The 12,496-nt window shown below is 37.6% G+C and overlaps 1 protein-coding gene across 1 annotated transcript in view; it reads left to right on the top strand.

Moving 5' to 3' along the window:
- The window catches only part of ADGRV1 (adhesion G protein-coupled receptor V1), a 264,974-nt gene that overhangs the window by 219,683 nt on the left and 32,795 nt on the right, over window positions 1-12,496 (top strand). The gene's annotated exons all lie outside the window — the stretch shown is intronic.

A 12,496-nucleotide genomic window follows, 5' to 3' on the forward strand; every position in this document is an offset into this window, starting at 1 on the left:
AGTGGCTTGCATGTGCCACACTATAAGACCTAATGGTGATGTGTGTCTGTTTCTGAAATTCACATATAGAAGGCATGTTAATGCATGAGGTGCACTGTTTTGAAACAACTGCCACAATTGCATGCATTTAATTTCATAGTTTATAAACTGGGAAAGAAAATTGCTTCCTTACTTATGTAATGTTACTGAGATAATTATAGCAGTAAGACTGAAGCTTCTGCAGCCTTCATAAAGAAACACATTTTTTAAATTTTCATTATGTGTTAATTCTATTTTTTTTAAAAAAAGCAAACACACAAACAAAAAGCTTTACTGTAACAGTGATTTTTTTGTTTTGAGGTGAGTCTTGGGGATTGGCTTTTCTCATTCAACATGGACTAATTTGAGATATTTTCCTTGAAAAAATCAAATGCAGACTAGATGTTATGATTGCTTCCCTCAAAAAATAAAAACAGCCCTTTGAAGAAAGGCTTCCATTGAGTCAGCCAGTTCTGTGTTTCACTGAACTGAGCACCCTAGTGCACATTATGGAGTTGTTTACAGAACAGAGGGTACTATATCATGGATGGGAAAGCACCTGTAATGTATGAGAACAGTAAAATGATGAAGAATTCAAAATAGTTTATATATTTATATTTTTAATAAAAATATTTTTCAAAACAGGTGTATTTTAGTTGTAAGATCAAAATGGGAGGGTTTCCATAAGGAAAAATCTACATGCTTTCAAAATGATCATCACAGTCAAAAACAGTTATTTAAACAGAGAAAAATAACCATAGTTTATTCTCCTTGTAATACGTTTAATTGTTCAATACAACTTTCATTTATTTATTCTGCATGTATTGGCATATATGAGTAAAAATTCATTATGATTTTTTTTCATTTCTGTGAAGTTACATGAGTAGATCTTCTTCAGTAATTATCTGTAAAGTTGCATTTTAGGAAACTATTTTGCAGTGCAGTGGTCACAGCTCTTCAGATCTAGCCACAGGGTCCTTGCTTGTCTCCTCCCTGTCCTTTCCCCCTGCAAAATCTGAGACCATAAGTGAAGCCCCACAGAATTTGCAGTAGCACGAATGTGAATGTTCTATCCAAGTAATGGCGCAGAGCCATGGAATTATTATTTTAATGCATGCTGCAAGTTTCAAGATTTTCATACCTGCAGTAGCAGCAAGAAGTGAAAGGGGATGCTGAAAGCCAGTTGTGTAAAATGAGAGTCCCACAATGTTTGGCAGAAATTTATTGCAGTAGTGGTCCAGTATGATAGCAGATGACATGAGAAATGGACACTGAACATGCCTAGAATAATGTGCAAGTCAGGACTGATAACAGAGAAGTGCATGTTAGGATCTTATCTAAATCCAGACAAAACTGAGATGGCAAATTTGCTTTTCTCAATCTATATGAAGTTTTTCAGTTGTTAAATTTGATGTCTTTATGTTGTTTTGTTTCAAATCATATACTTTGAAGTATAAATAGCTTATTTTTACTCTTATTGGCTAGTTCTTGTTGTTTTTGACTGATCTCTTGTCTATGTTGCTGGTCCATGCAAAAGGTATTTCAGTAACTGCCACATAGATATTACATTCAGAGTTGTGTGCTTCTTCTTAAAGCTAATTTTTATGGATTTTAGAATGTCAGAAATACTTGCATGCATAATTTCATGCAACTGAAAAAAACAGGAATTTCTATAGATGTTATTGTGTCATTTGACGTTATGTCTTACATAATTTGTACTGCCATGACCAGTACTTTTCTGTGCACCGCACCCAGTGACAGCAAAAACATCACTTACAACGTGGCATTTCTCAGAGATATTTTCTCTATTGCATCTCAGCTCTCAATTGTGTATGTCCAGCAGCTTTGTTTGAAATCATTCTAAGGAAATGAAAAATTAAAGCACCAAATATTAGAGGTTTTTCCCTCTGACTCACTGGTTCTATGCATGGGGCACAGCCTCAGCTTTGTAGCTGTAGCAGTGCCAGTGCTTCTGTTGGCAATGTTTCCTTCACTCTCCACCTAAGAAAGAAACTTGTATTTACCAAGCAGATGTGAACGGTGTTCAGGAGAGAGTTTGATGACCATGTGGTCTCTTGTGGTCTCTTCTGTATCTGATGACATTTGGCTTCTTAGCCTGAGAGAAGGTAGAATCTGGAGAATGTCTGTAGGTGGCAGCTGGTCTGCAGGATATGATACAGCACCCCCACAGCAGACATATTTCTATCAAATTACATCAATACTTATCAATGTATTAATGTATGTTATTAAAAGGAGAAATATGTTACTTTTCTTTTTTCATTTCCTAGCACTGGACAATCTGCAAAAACTCAAAGATAAAATACTGTTTCTTTTATCGAAAAGACATGCAAAAATTTAAGATGTCTACTCTCTTGCTGGCCAATATTTTAAATTTTAGGTATGAGATATAATAGGACGTCTACCTTTCATTAGCAGACATTATATAAACTACTTTCTAATATATAAATTTATCAAAGGGATAATATATAAATTTATTAAAGGGAGAAGGTATCTCTTCAGCATCAGGTACATTAAACACTCTTCCCCAAGAGGAAAGAGAACAAGAAATGTTTTACAAGGAGCAGAGACCTGTTCCCTGTTGTTCAAGAGTTACAGACCTGCAAACAGAGGCACAGCACGTTAAATGTGTTCGTTATCCAGATGGATTCAGCTCAGGAGACTGCAAAAGCACTGTGTATTATCCAATTCACTTGTTTAGCCACATGACAAACATTTCCAAGGACATGTACTTGACAGAAAAATCTTCTCCTAAGGACAAATTGTTTCTGAGCTCTTCCTGTGAGAAATGGTTTCCATTGGAGAGGAGCTTACAGTGCATGCTATTCATGTGCATGAAGAGGGAGGACAGTCCTTTCTCTGTAACTTCAGGAATTAGCATGCGAAGTGCTGCTTGGGAGAACAATGGCTGATTTACATGGTCTCTGAGTAAACCTTCACCCAGAAAATCGGCATAGCTATGCCCCCTTTGTTCACTGAGGCCGAAATGAAAGTTTAAAATGTATTTAAGAACTTACCCTTCTGTTGTGCTAAAAGTAGGAAATCTCAAAATAATTTTAGAAAGTATAAAAGGAGCGAAAGACTGTGCTTAAGATATCTGATGCTTGGAGTTCCTCAGTGGCACGTTCCTGATTATTCCGTCTGTGCAGCACCTGTGTCACTGAAGTCTATCCTGTGCTCTCTTGTGAAAGGGTGATGCTCCTGACCCTTTCAGTGCAGAACAAGAGAGGAATATTTAGCTCTTTCTTAATGGGTTTATTCACAAGCTGTTTGTTGGTGTCCAAAGGGAAGGAACAAGCTGCTGTCTTGTGTGTATCTCTCTGAAGGTTAGGATTTCACAAACCATTTTGTGTATGCTATACTAATAGCATAGATCACTGTGTTTTTCATGAGATTTGCAGGGTGTTTCTAGTTTGAATAGCTGAGGTAATCACTGGCATATTTACAGTTCAATCGAAGCTTGATCCAAAGTTCAGGGAGGTGGGTGGATCTCTTCCCCTTGTTCACAGAGGTTGGGGTTAGGCTTTAGCTGAGGCTGCTCAGCTGAATTCATTTATCATCATCCTTTTTCATTATGGTCTTGATTACTCTCTGGCTGTACTTCCAACAACCTGCACTGTACCCCTCAAGTCTCTCTTACAATTTAGAATATATGCACGCTGCAAACTAGAAAGCATTAGGTACACCCGAGCGCCTCTGTTCTAGTTTTCTGTACCTTGTTCTAATCCCCACCACATGTCAACAGAATCAAAAGTCTATTTTTCATCAATTTCAAATCAAGTGAAAAACAAACCAAGACTACGAGGTAACTCATCACTAACCACAGTACTCAAAAAAATCCAGCTGTTGTGGCTGACACACAAATGAATAAAGTGTCTTCCCATTCTGTGTTTGAGCACACCAGGATGGTTCATAACCACATTAAGCAAAATAATTACATATAAAATAAGTGTTCCCAAAACACCCTGGAAAAATCTGGAATCAGCAGTTGTTTTTCCAAACTGGACAGAAAGTTGACTTGACAAGAACGAATTTTAGAGGTCAGCTAATTGGCAATAAGTAACAGTATGAGAAAAAGATTCAGAATTTCAAATATGAATGTTTAAAAAGCCAATAGTACATTTAACAAGAAAGATCAGATCACGTAAACACCAAGGTTGGAAAAGACCTACAAGATCATGCAGTCCAACCATCCACCTATCACCAATAGTACTCCCTAACCCATATCCCTCAACACAACATCCAAACATTCCTTGAACACCTCCAGGGTTGGTGACTGCACCACCTCCCTGGGCAGCCCATTCCACTGCCTGGCCACTCTTTCAGAAAAGCAGTATTTCCTAATGTCCAGCCTGAATCTCCCTTCACCATTCCCCCTAATTCTACCATTAGTTACATGAGAGAAGAGGCCAACCCCCAGCTCACTACAAGCTCCCTTCAGGAAGTTATAGAGAGCAATGAGGTCTCCCCCCCTGAGCCTCCTCTTCTCCACACTGAACAACCCCAGCTCCTTCAGCCGCTCCTCATCAGCCCTGTGCTCCAGACCCCTCACCAGCTTTGCTGCCCTTCTTTGAACCCGCTGCAGGGCCTCAATGTCTTTCTTGCAGTGAGGGGCCCAAAACTGGACACAGCACTCGAGGTGCGGCCTCATCAGAGCTGAATGCAGGGGGACAATCACTGCCCTGTTCCTGCTGGCAACAGGTTGGATATACAGAAGCCTACTAAACAGGTGCACACCCAAATCTGACCTTGGCAAAAGCAGATGTCATTCTCCAGACTTAAATAATTAGAGTAACAGAGGCTAACTGGAATGTGAGCAAGCACTATTTCAGGTAGAAAGGAGATAAAATCTCAGAGAAAACAGTAGACATGGTGGCAAAACAACATGGTAATGAGGAATACCTTGTTTCTGGGACAACAAAAAAATTGTGGCAAAAGAAATGCCTAAGGTTTCAGAGGCAAAAACAAAATGAAAAAAAACATACCACATCATTGATATAACAAAAAGAGAACAGAGATTTAAAGTTAAACATGTAGTAGTAATACATTGGAAACAACAAAGGTAAAAACCAACAACAAAAAGCAGTTCTTAAACCCATACCAGTGCCAATTGCAAATAGTATAGTTTTTTTCCTTAGGTTTGGTATTTAACTGTGTGTGAATAGCCAGAGAATACTGAAAGGGGTACAGCTATAAGTATCACTTCCTGTTCCTTCTGGCATCTTCCTAAAGCACCTTCTGATGAGTCCCTGATGGAGAACACAATTCTGTTCAGAGCAGTATGTAAAGGCAAAGAAAATCAAGTACTGGATAGACACGAGTAAATACGCTGGGTCAAAAAGGCTTCCTCACGGTTTTGCAGAAAAGACAATGCTCTATAGGTAAGCCTAACAGAAGACAGTGAAGTTGTTGTAGTATTGCCAGGTTAAGATAATGTACAAGCAGAACATCAAGAAAATTGCATAAGCTTGTTCACATGGAGATAGTACAAATAATACCAAACCCTTTTCTGTCAGCAGAGTGCATGAATCAAATGCAATTAAGCATCCACAACAAGCCTTGCATTTTGACATCTGTGTGATCAAGTACATTCCTGCACTGTTTCTGGAGACTTCTTTTATCTTTGAAACAAACATAGTGTACCTCAACAAAAGAAAACAGTATAATAAGGACAGTTCACTTGTTTTATAATTGAGCAAGTTATCATAGAAAAATAAGTTACTTTTTTTAAGGTCAGCAGCCCTGCAAGTTTGGCTGGAGTTAAGAAATACTGTACATTCATTTGTGCATTTATTTGAAGCCAAGCAGTAAAAGGAACTAATATAGAGCAGACAGAGAAAACTTTTCAGTTTTTGAGACTTGTCACATTTTGACATCAGCAGCTAAACTTTTGTAATCCTCATTGGGCAATAGCATTGGTCCAGATTTATGAAAACACCTAAGAACCTTGATGATCATTCAGTGACTCAAGACAAAACATCCAATTTTATAGCCCACTCTCTATGTATCTTCCTCATGTTCCTCCTGAAATTATTATTCTCTATGTTCCACCATAAACATACTCTAATTAATGATTACCATTATTTTATTTAATGAAATCTGTTATTAATATACTATCAAATTACTTATGGAATTACTGGAAAATATTTCCTTTATCTACACAAGTCCTTAATTAATAAATGCAAATATCAGTCTATAGTAGAAAACAAGACAAAGCAAAAAAGTATGTAGTTTCATAAATAAAGCATTGCTGGTTTGGATGTTCCTTGGTTATGATGGTGCAGATATACGGAACATGCTTTGACTTTACTGGATTTTCAAGTAGATTCAAGAAAAAGAGATTACTTAAAACACTTGCCCAGTAAGAATAGGAAGAAAATAAATGCATTTTTTAAAAAAACAAATGTTGGTATTAAATTACATGTTAGGTCTTCTAGCATTTACTGTGTTCCATCAGCACTTCTTGGAGAATATACATATTGAACATACATTTCAGGAAAAATCTCCCAATACTCAAATTATTTTTTAAGATAGAAGATGAAAAAGCAGTTTTAATCATTCTCCTAGAAATGTAGTAATAGTAAGAATTGTATAGTAGGAATCAACAAAAGGAATATATCTGTAAGATGAATTGCTACATTCAGTGGAAATTTATCCACTGAAAGGAACTTGGGATCAGGTACATTCTTTTCATCTTCTGGCTTTGTCAGTAACAACAGACTTCTCTTATTGTTGAGAATAAAATAGCAACCAACTTGATTTCTTATCTTTAACAAATTATCTGCCTCTTCATTTTATATTGCTGCTAATCTCTCTTTGTCACCATAAGTAGCATTTTTCTCAGTAACTCAGCTGAAAGAAGTATGTCAGTATAATCATTATGTAGAATTAATCTGTATTTTGCCTTTAAATTTGACTAAGTTCTGTACTATTATTTAAGATTAATTGATAGAGCACTGCCAGCTTATGCTATTCAGAAGTTAAGAATGTGGCTTTTATGTGTAGAAAGTAATGAATTTCTTTGTGATTAGCATAAAAGCTGAGCACTTTTTGTTTGTTTGTTTATTTTGGCATTGTTATTTGCAGTCAAAGCCTTCTTCATGCACTGGCTCACTTTCAGATGGAGACAGGCAGCAAACAGCAGGGAAGAAGCGGGCTGTGTTCTACATAGGAAAATTGTAATACCCAGATCCATAATGCTGAAAGGATTCATATAGAAGTGCTGAAAGAACTGGCTATTTAATGGTGAGTCCACCACCATTTTTGAAGAATAGTGGCAATTGAGAATACGACTGATGGAAAGGAAGGACATAGCGCTGCTCCCAGTCACTGTTGATAGTAACCAGGGGATATGGCTGACACAACACATGGCAGAACTACTCCAGGAAGACTTTTATAAATTTGAGGGAAAACCTCACAAGGGTCAGTAAAGAGATGTGCACAGTTACACTCTTGTAGTACACTATGAATGTCTTCAGCCTTGATATTATATATCTGACCCCTGATCTTGCTGAAGAGTGAGAGTGTGCCAGGATGAGTGTGGAGCAGCAGTGTATTCCTGCTGTAGATAAGACAGTTCTGGGGTGCTGTGGGAGGGTTTCGGCTGGCTTAACTTTTGTGAGTTAATTTCTGTCTGCTCAGTGCAGAAGAGGCTACACTTGAAATACTTTGTGCAGATTTGGGACTTCTAGTTCACAAGGTATGTGGAGGGTGTGGGTAGAAAGAAGGACTGCCACAGTAGTCAGAGGCATGGAAATTTATCCTCTGAAAAATGTTTGAGTAAAGCAGGGCTTATTTAGCCAAGTGAGAAAGTCACTAATGGAATATGTAGTAGCATATCCTGAGATGGAAGGGATCCACAAGGATTGTGAAATCCAGCTCCTAGTTTCACACAGAACAGCCCAAAATCCAAATCCAGAGTTTGAGAGCATTGTCCAAACATCCTGGGGGGCCTGTTTCAGTGCCCACTGCCCTCTAGAGAAGAGCCTGCTACTAACCCCACCCCAGCTTCCCTCAGGCCCAGAGCTCAGCAGAGAGCAGAGCTCAGCACTGCCCTCCAATCGTTGTGAGGAGTTGCAGCCATCATGAGGGCTCCTGTCAGCTCCCCTACTCTGCTCTGAGCACACTCAGAGACCTCAGTCACTCCTCACACATCTTGCCCTTCTAGATTCTTCACCATATTCATAGTCCTGCTTCGGACACTGTGTAATGATTTTATGTCCTGATATTTTGGCACCCAAAATAATCAGAACCCAAGATCCCTTTACACAGGACTGTTGTCCAGTCTCTACATCTGCCAGAGTCACCCCATCCCAGGAGTAGAATCTGCGCTTGCTGTTGTTGAAATTCATGCAGTTGGTGATTGCCCAGTCTGCTAATTTGTCAGGATCTTGCTGCAAGGCCTCCACACTATTGAAAGAATCAACAGCTCTTCCTAATTCACTTTCCTACGCAAACTTACTTAGTATGCATTCAAGTACTGCATCCAGACCATTTATGACAGCATGAAAGAACTGACCCAAAACAGAGCCTTAAGAAGCCCCCCCAGTGAAGGGCTGCCAGCCTGATGTTACCTATTTACTCTTACCCCTCACGTCCGATCTGTCAACCAGTTCTTTACCCATCACATTATGTTTCTATCTAGCTGTATGCTGGACATTTTTCTTTTCCTGAAGGAGAAATGTTATTTTCTGAAATCCAAAAATATTACAGCTACTGGCTTCCCTTGGTCAGCCTCATGGGTAACCTTGTCATAAGAGGAAATCAAGTACTTCAAGATGATTTTCTCCTTGTGATCCTGTGTTGGCTATGACTAATTCTCCTGCTCAGAGAAGTTTTATATCTCCAATGTTGTAGAATATTAAAACTCATCTAGGCAACACCACTGACAACTGACCAGATCAGTGCAGTACCTCCAGAGGTACTGTCTGCCACTTTTCTATGTTTCTGGTGATATGACTCGTGTAAAGCCCTATTCTCAAGCTATTCGTCGTAATGGATAACAACACCAACAATATAGCACTGAGAACATGAGCTTTTAGGAAAACATAAAATATTGCAAGACTAATGATAAATCCTGCAGAGATGGAAATATTATAGGCAGGGAAAGTTTGATACAATGTGAGCCATCTCCAGGGATGACTGTGAAGTGATGGATATAATGTTTCTCAAGTTTCAGTACCTCAAAATGGTCTGTGTACATACCTATCTTCATGCTGACATCATCATGTTATGATGTTATGAAGGGTGATCTGAAATCACTTCATGATTCATGAAAGGTGAAATAAATACAGATCAGGTTTTAATAGCTTCTAGAGGAATGACTCATTCATCTATTCTGCAGATAGGTATTTCCTACACAAGAACCCTTTTTGTTGTACAAAACTGATATCAGTGTATGAGAAAGAAGCCTTTTTGCTGTCTTCATTGTAAATAAAAGTAAAACTATGTTTGAGGGCAAAAACTCCCATTATTTCCCTAATTTTATATATGTCTTAGATGGCCTCCAAACAACTGCTGTAGTAAGAATGAATGGAATTACTGCTTTTATCTCTCTTAGGGTTTTTTATTATTCAGTGCACTAATTATATACAATTTAGGGGAAACCGTGATAAGCTTTTATTCTTAAGTTAATAATTCTAAATTCAGTAAAGATTGATTTCTTTTTTTTTTTTTTCCCGAAGGACTAAAGGCATCATACTGTCCTTCTTGTATTTTAATTTTAACCTTGACATACAATATACACTTTGAACAGGTGTTACTGTTGGAAATTGTTTAGATTTTTGGATTGCCATCCAGCTGATGCATCAAAGGCATATGAGTTATTGAACCATCATCCACCCTTCATTCATGGGCAGACTTCTTGAGTTTCAAAGAAAAGAGAAAGTTTAGGGGTATGAAAAATGTATAGAAGAATGGGGAAAAAAAATTGAATCATGTAAGCAATATATTCCTTATAGAATAGAACATGAAAGGACTTTGGTCATGGATAAAAATATTATTGTGTGCTACAACCAAAATGAGGATCTGAAATTCTAAAGAGTAAAAAGATAGACCACTGAAAAAGATTAATAATCTAGTGAAATTCTCATCTATTGTGTGCATGTTACACTTAAAATCATCTTGAAACCATCAGTGAGAGCAATCTTTGGCAGCTTCTTCTAATAGCCCTTAATTCTTTTTCTTCTGTTAACCTACATTCAAATAGCCTGCAAATGCAAATTTCCAATGGACAGCTGTTCACTAAGTGCACTTAATAGTGATTATGCCAGTATAGGCAATAATGAGTAGGAGTTGTTCAGATTGTGAGGGAGTTAGACTAAAAGAAATTGATATAATGGTTTCTTTTTAGAGTACCTTTTTTCTACAGCATTATTATTATGAACTGTAATAGATTGCCAAAAGAAACAATAGGGTTTTGAAACAATAACATGACATGAAAGTAAAGTTTGCTTCTTACTTAGAAGTGTTTTGGAAAAGAGTAAGCAAGGAATCCCTCAAAAGTAAGATAAAATATAGCTATCAATTACTACTTCAACCAATTATCTGCTAGCCTACAGAAAGAAAGGCATTATCTGTCCAACTCAAAGGAAGTATTTCATACTGAAACACACACAAACACACACATACACACACACACAGAAAGGATTAAGGATGAATAAAAATTGGAGAAATACTAATATTTTAAAATAATGTGTCTTGGTACTAATCTTCAGCTTGATTTTTGTTATGACCAAAGCAGAAAAATGCTAGTACAACTTTTTCATTACACCAAGATTTGGAGGAATGAAGTATCACATACAGCTAAACAGACAGGTTTTAGTCATGGAATGACTTAAAAGATTTTTTGTGTGTGATTCAACAACACTAAGTGCAAAATTATTTATTAAGATACTAATAGTAAAAGAATTTCTGCTGGAAGTTCATCAGTTACATACAAGGGCTATTCCAAAAGTAATACCTCCTGTTTTATACTGTTGGCCCACTGTCAGAGGTGATGTTGGCGGAATGACAGTAGAGGTGGAACTTCCCACCGGTGTCCCACTGTATGTTGCTGCTGTGTGACAGATGGCAGCAGAGGGACAGTCTGACAGAACGGCATCTGACATGAAGGTATTAATGAAGAAAAAGGTGTGTCAGTGAATTCTTCCATGCAGAAAAAGAGGCACCCACTGACATTCACTGATGCTTGCTGTACACTTCTGGAAACCAAGCAGTGGATGTGAGTCAGTGGGTGCTACATTTCAGTGGTAGCGGCAGCAACAGTGGGCCACCTCTTCTGGTGCAGATTGATAAGAGTGCAATGTGCAGGTTCTTTGCCAGTGAAGATGCACAGCTAATGGTGGTAACTGCTGAATATTTTTCAGCTGAGAATTTTCTCTATGAAACAGTGGTATTGCTTTTTTTGTATGTATTGTAGTTTCCATGGAAATAAATATGAGACATCACATTCAGTGCAACCTACATATAGTGGAGGAATACAAGCTGAAATGGGTGTGATTCTTTACTGCAGGACAATTTCAAATCACCAGCATGATACAGACTTGAAGCATGCAAATGTGACACTAATTTTGTACCCAGTAGCGATATTAACACCATTATGCATATAAAATACTGGTGGCATATTGTTTGAAATCCTATGCATAATTCTGAGCCCACTGTTCAAAGAGATGAATTTTGTACATGATAGGAGCATTAAGGGAATATTAGTGGTGATCAGGGATTTGAAAATGCTATTTTAGGAGCCTGATATTATTTTACATGTCAGCAGTTCATCTGTTCACACTTAACTACCGTGGTGCAGCAGTTGTGGTGTAACACTAGTGTTATGTTGCACACCAAATAATACATCCTGTTTCTCAACAGGCATTTTTTTAGACATTTCAGTCCTTTTCAGATTTGACTCTAACTCAGAGAAACTTTTTATTTTCCAACACTACTCTGCCAGTTCTGATTTATATGAGCAAGCAGATAAATATCTAAGCTGCTCGAAACACTGTATGGCTGTAATCTCACAGCACTAAATTATCTGAGATTTTCAGTATTTCCTTCTATTTACAAAAGAATCATGGATTTACAGAGTGTGTTGACTGTACTGTCATGTTTATTCAACAATCAGTTTGTTTGAAGGTTTGTAAGTGTAATGTTGCCAATGTTTTAATACTAAATTTTTGTGATGTTTTTTTTTCTCTAAAGGGGAATGTGTCAACAGTTAAATGTGAGATCTGACCATAACCACTTAGTTGCAGGTCTCTCAGGAAGCTTTCTAATGCATGTGAGGACTGCAAATCATTTGAATCTGGAAAGAGCAACTGTGGAGCTCAAGCTAACCATGGTTGGATAAAAATTGCTAAATTATGTTTTCTTTATTTTGAGCAAAATGTCAAGTGTTGATCTTTTGCCTTTGCCTTGACGAAGGTCAATTGGATTTTAAAAAGCATCAAATCAACTCATACTGTCA

This window comes from Tympanuchus pallidicinctus, unplaced genomic scaffold (genome assembly GCF_026119805.1).
Source record: "Tympanuchus pallidicinctus isolate F22 unplaced genomic scaffold, pur_lepc_1.0 scaffold4, whole genome shotgun sequence".
NCBI classification, from domain to species: domain Eukaryota; kingdom Metazoa; phylum Chordata; class Aves; order Galliformes; family Phasianidae; genus Tympanuchus; species Tympanuchus pallidicinctus.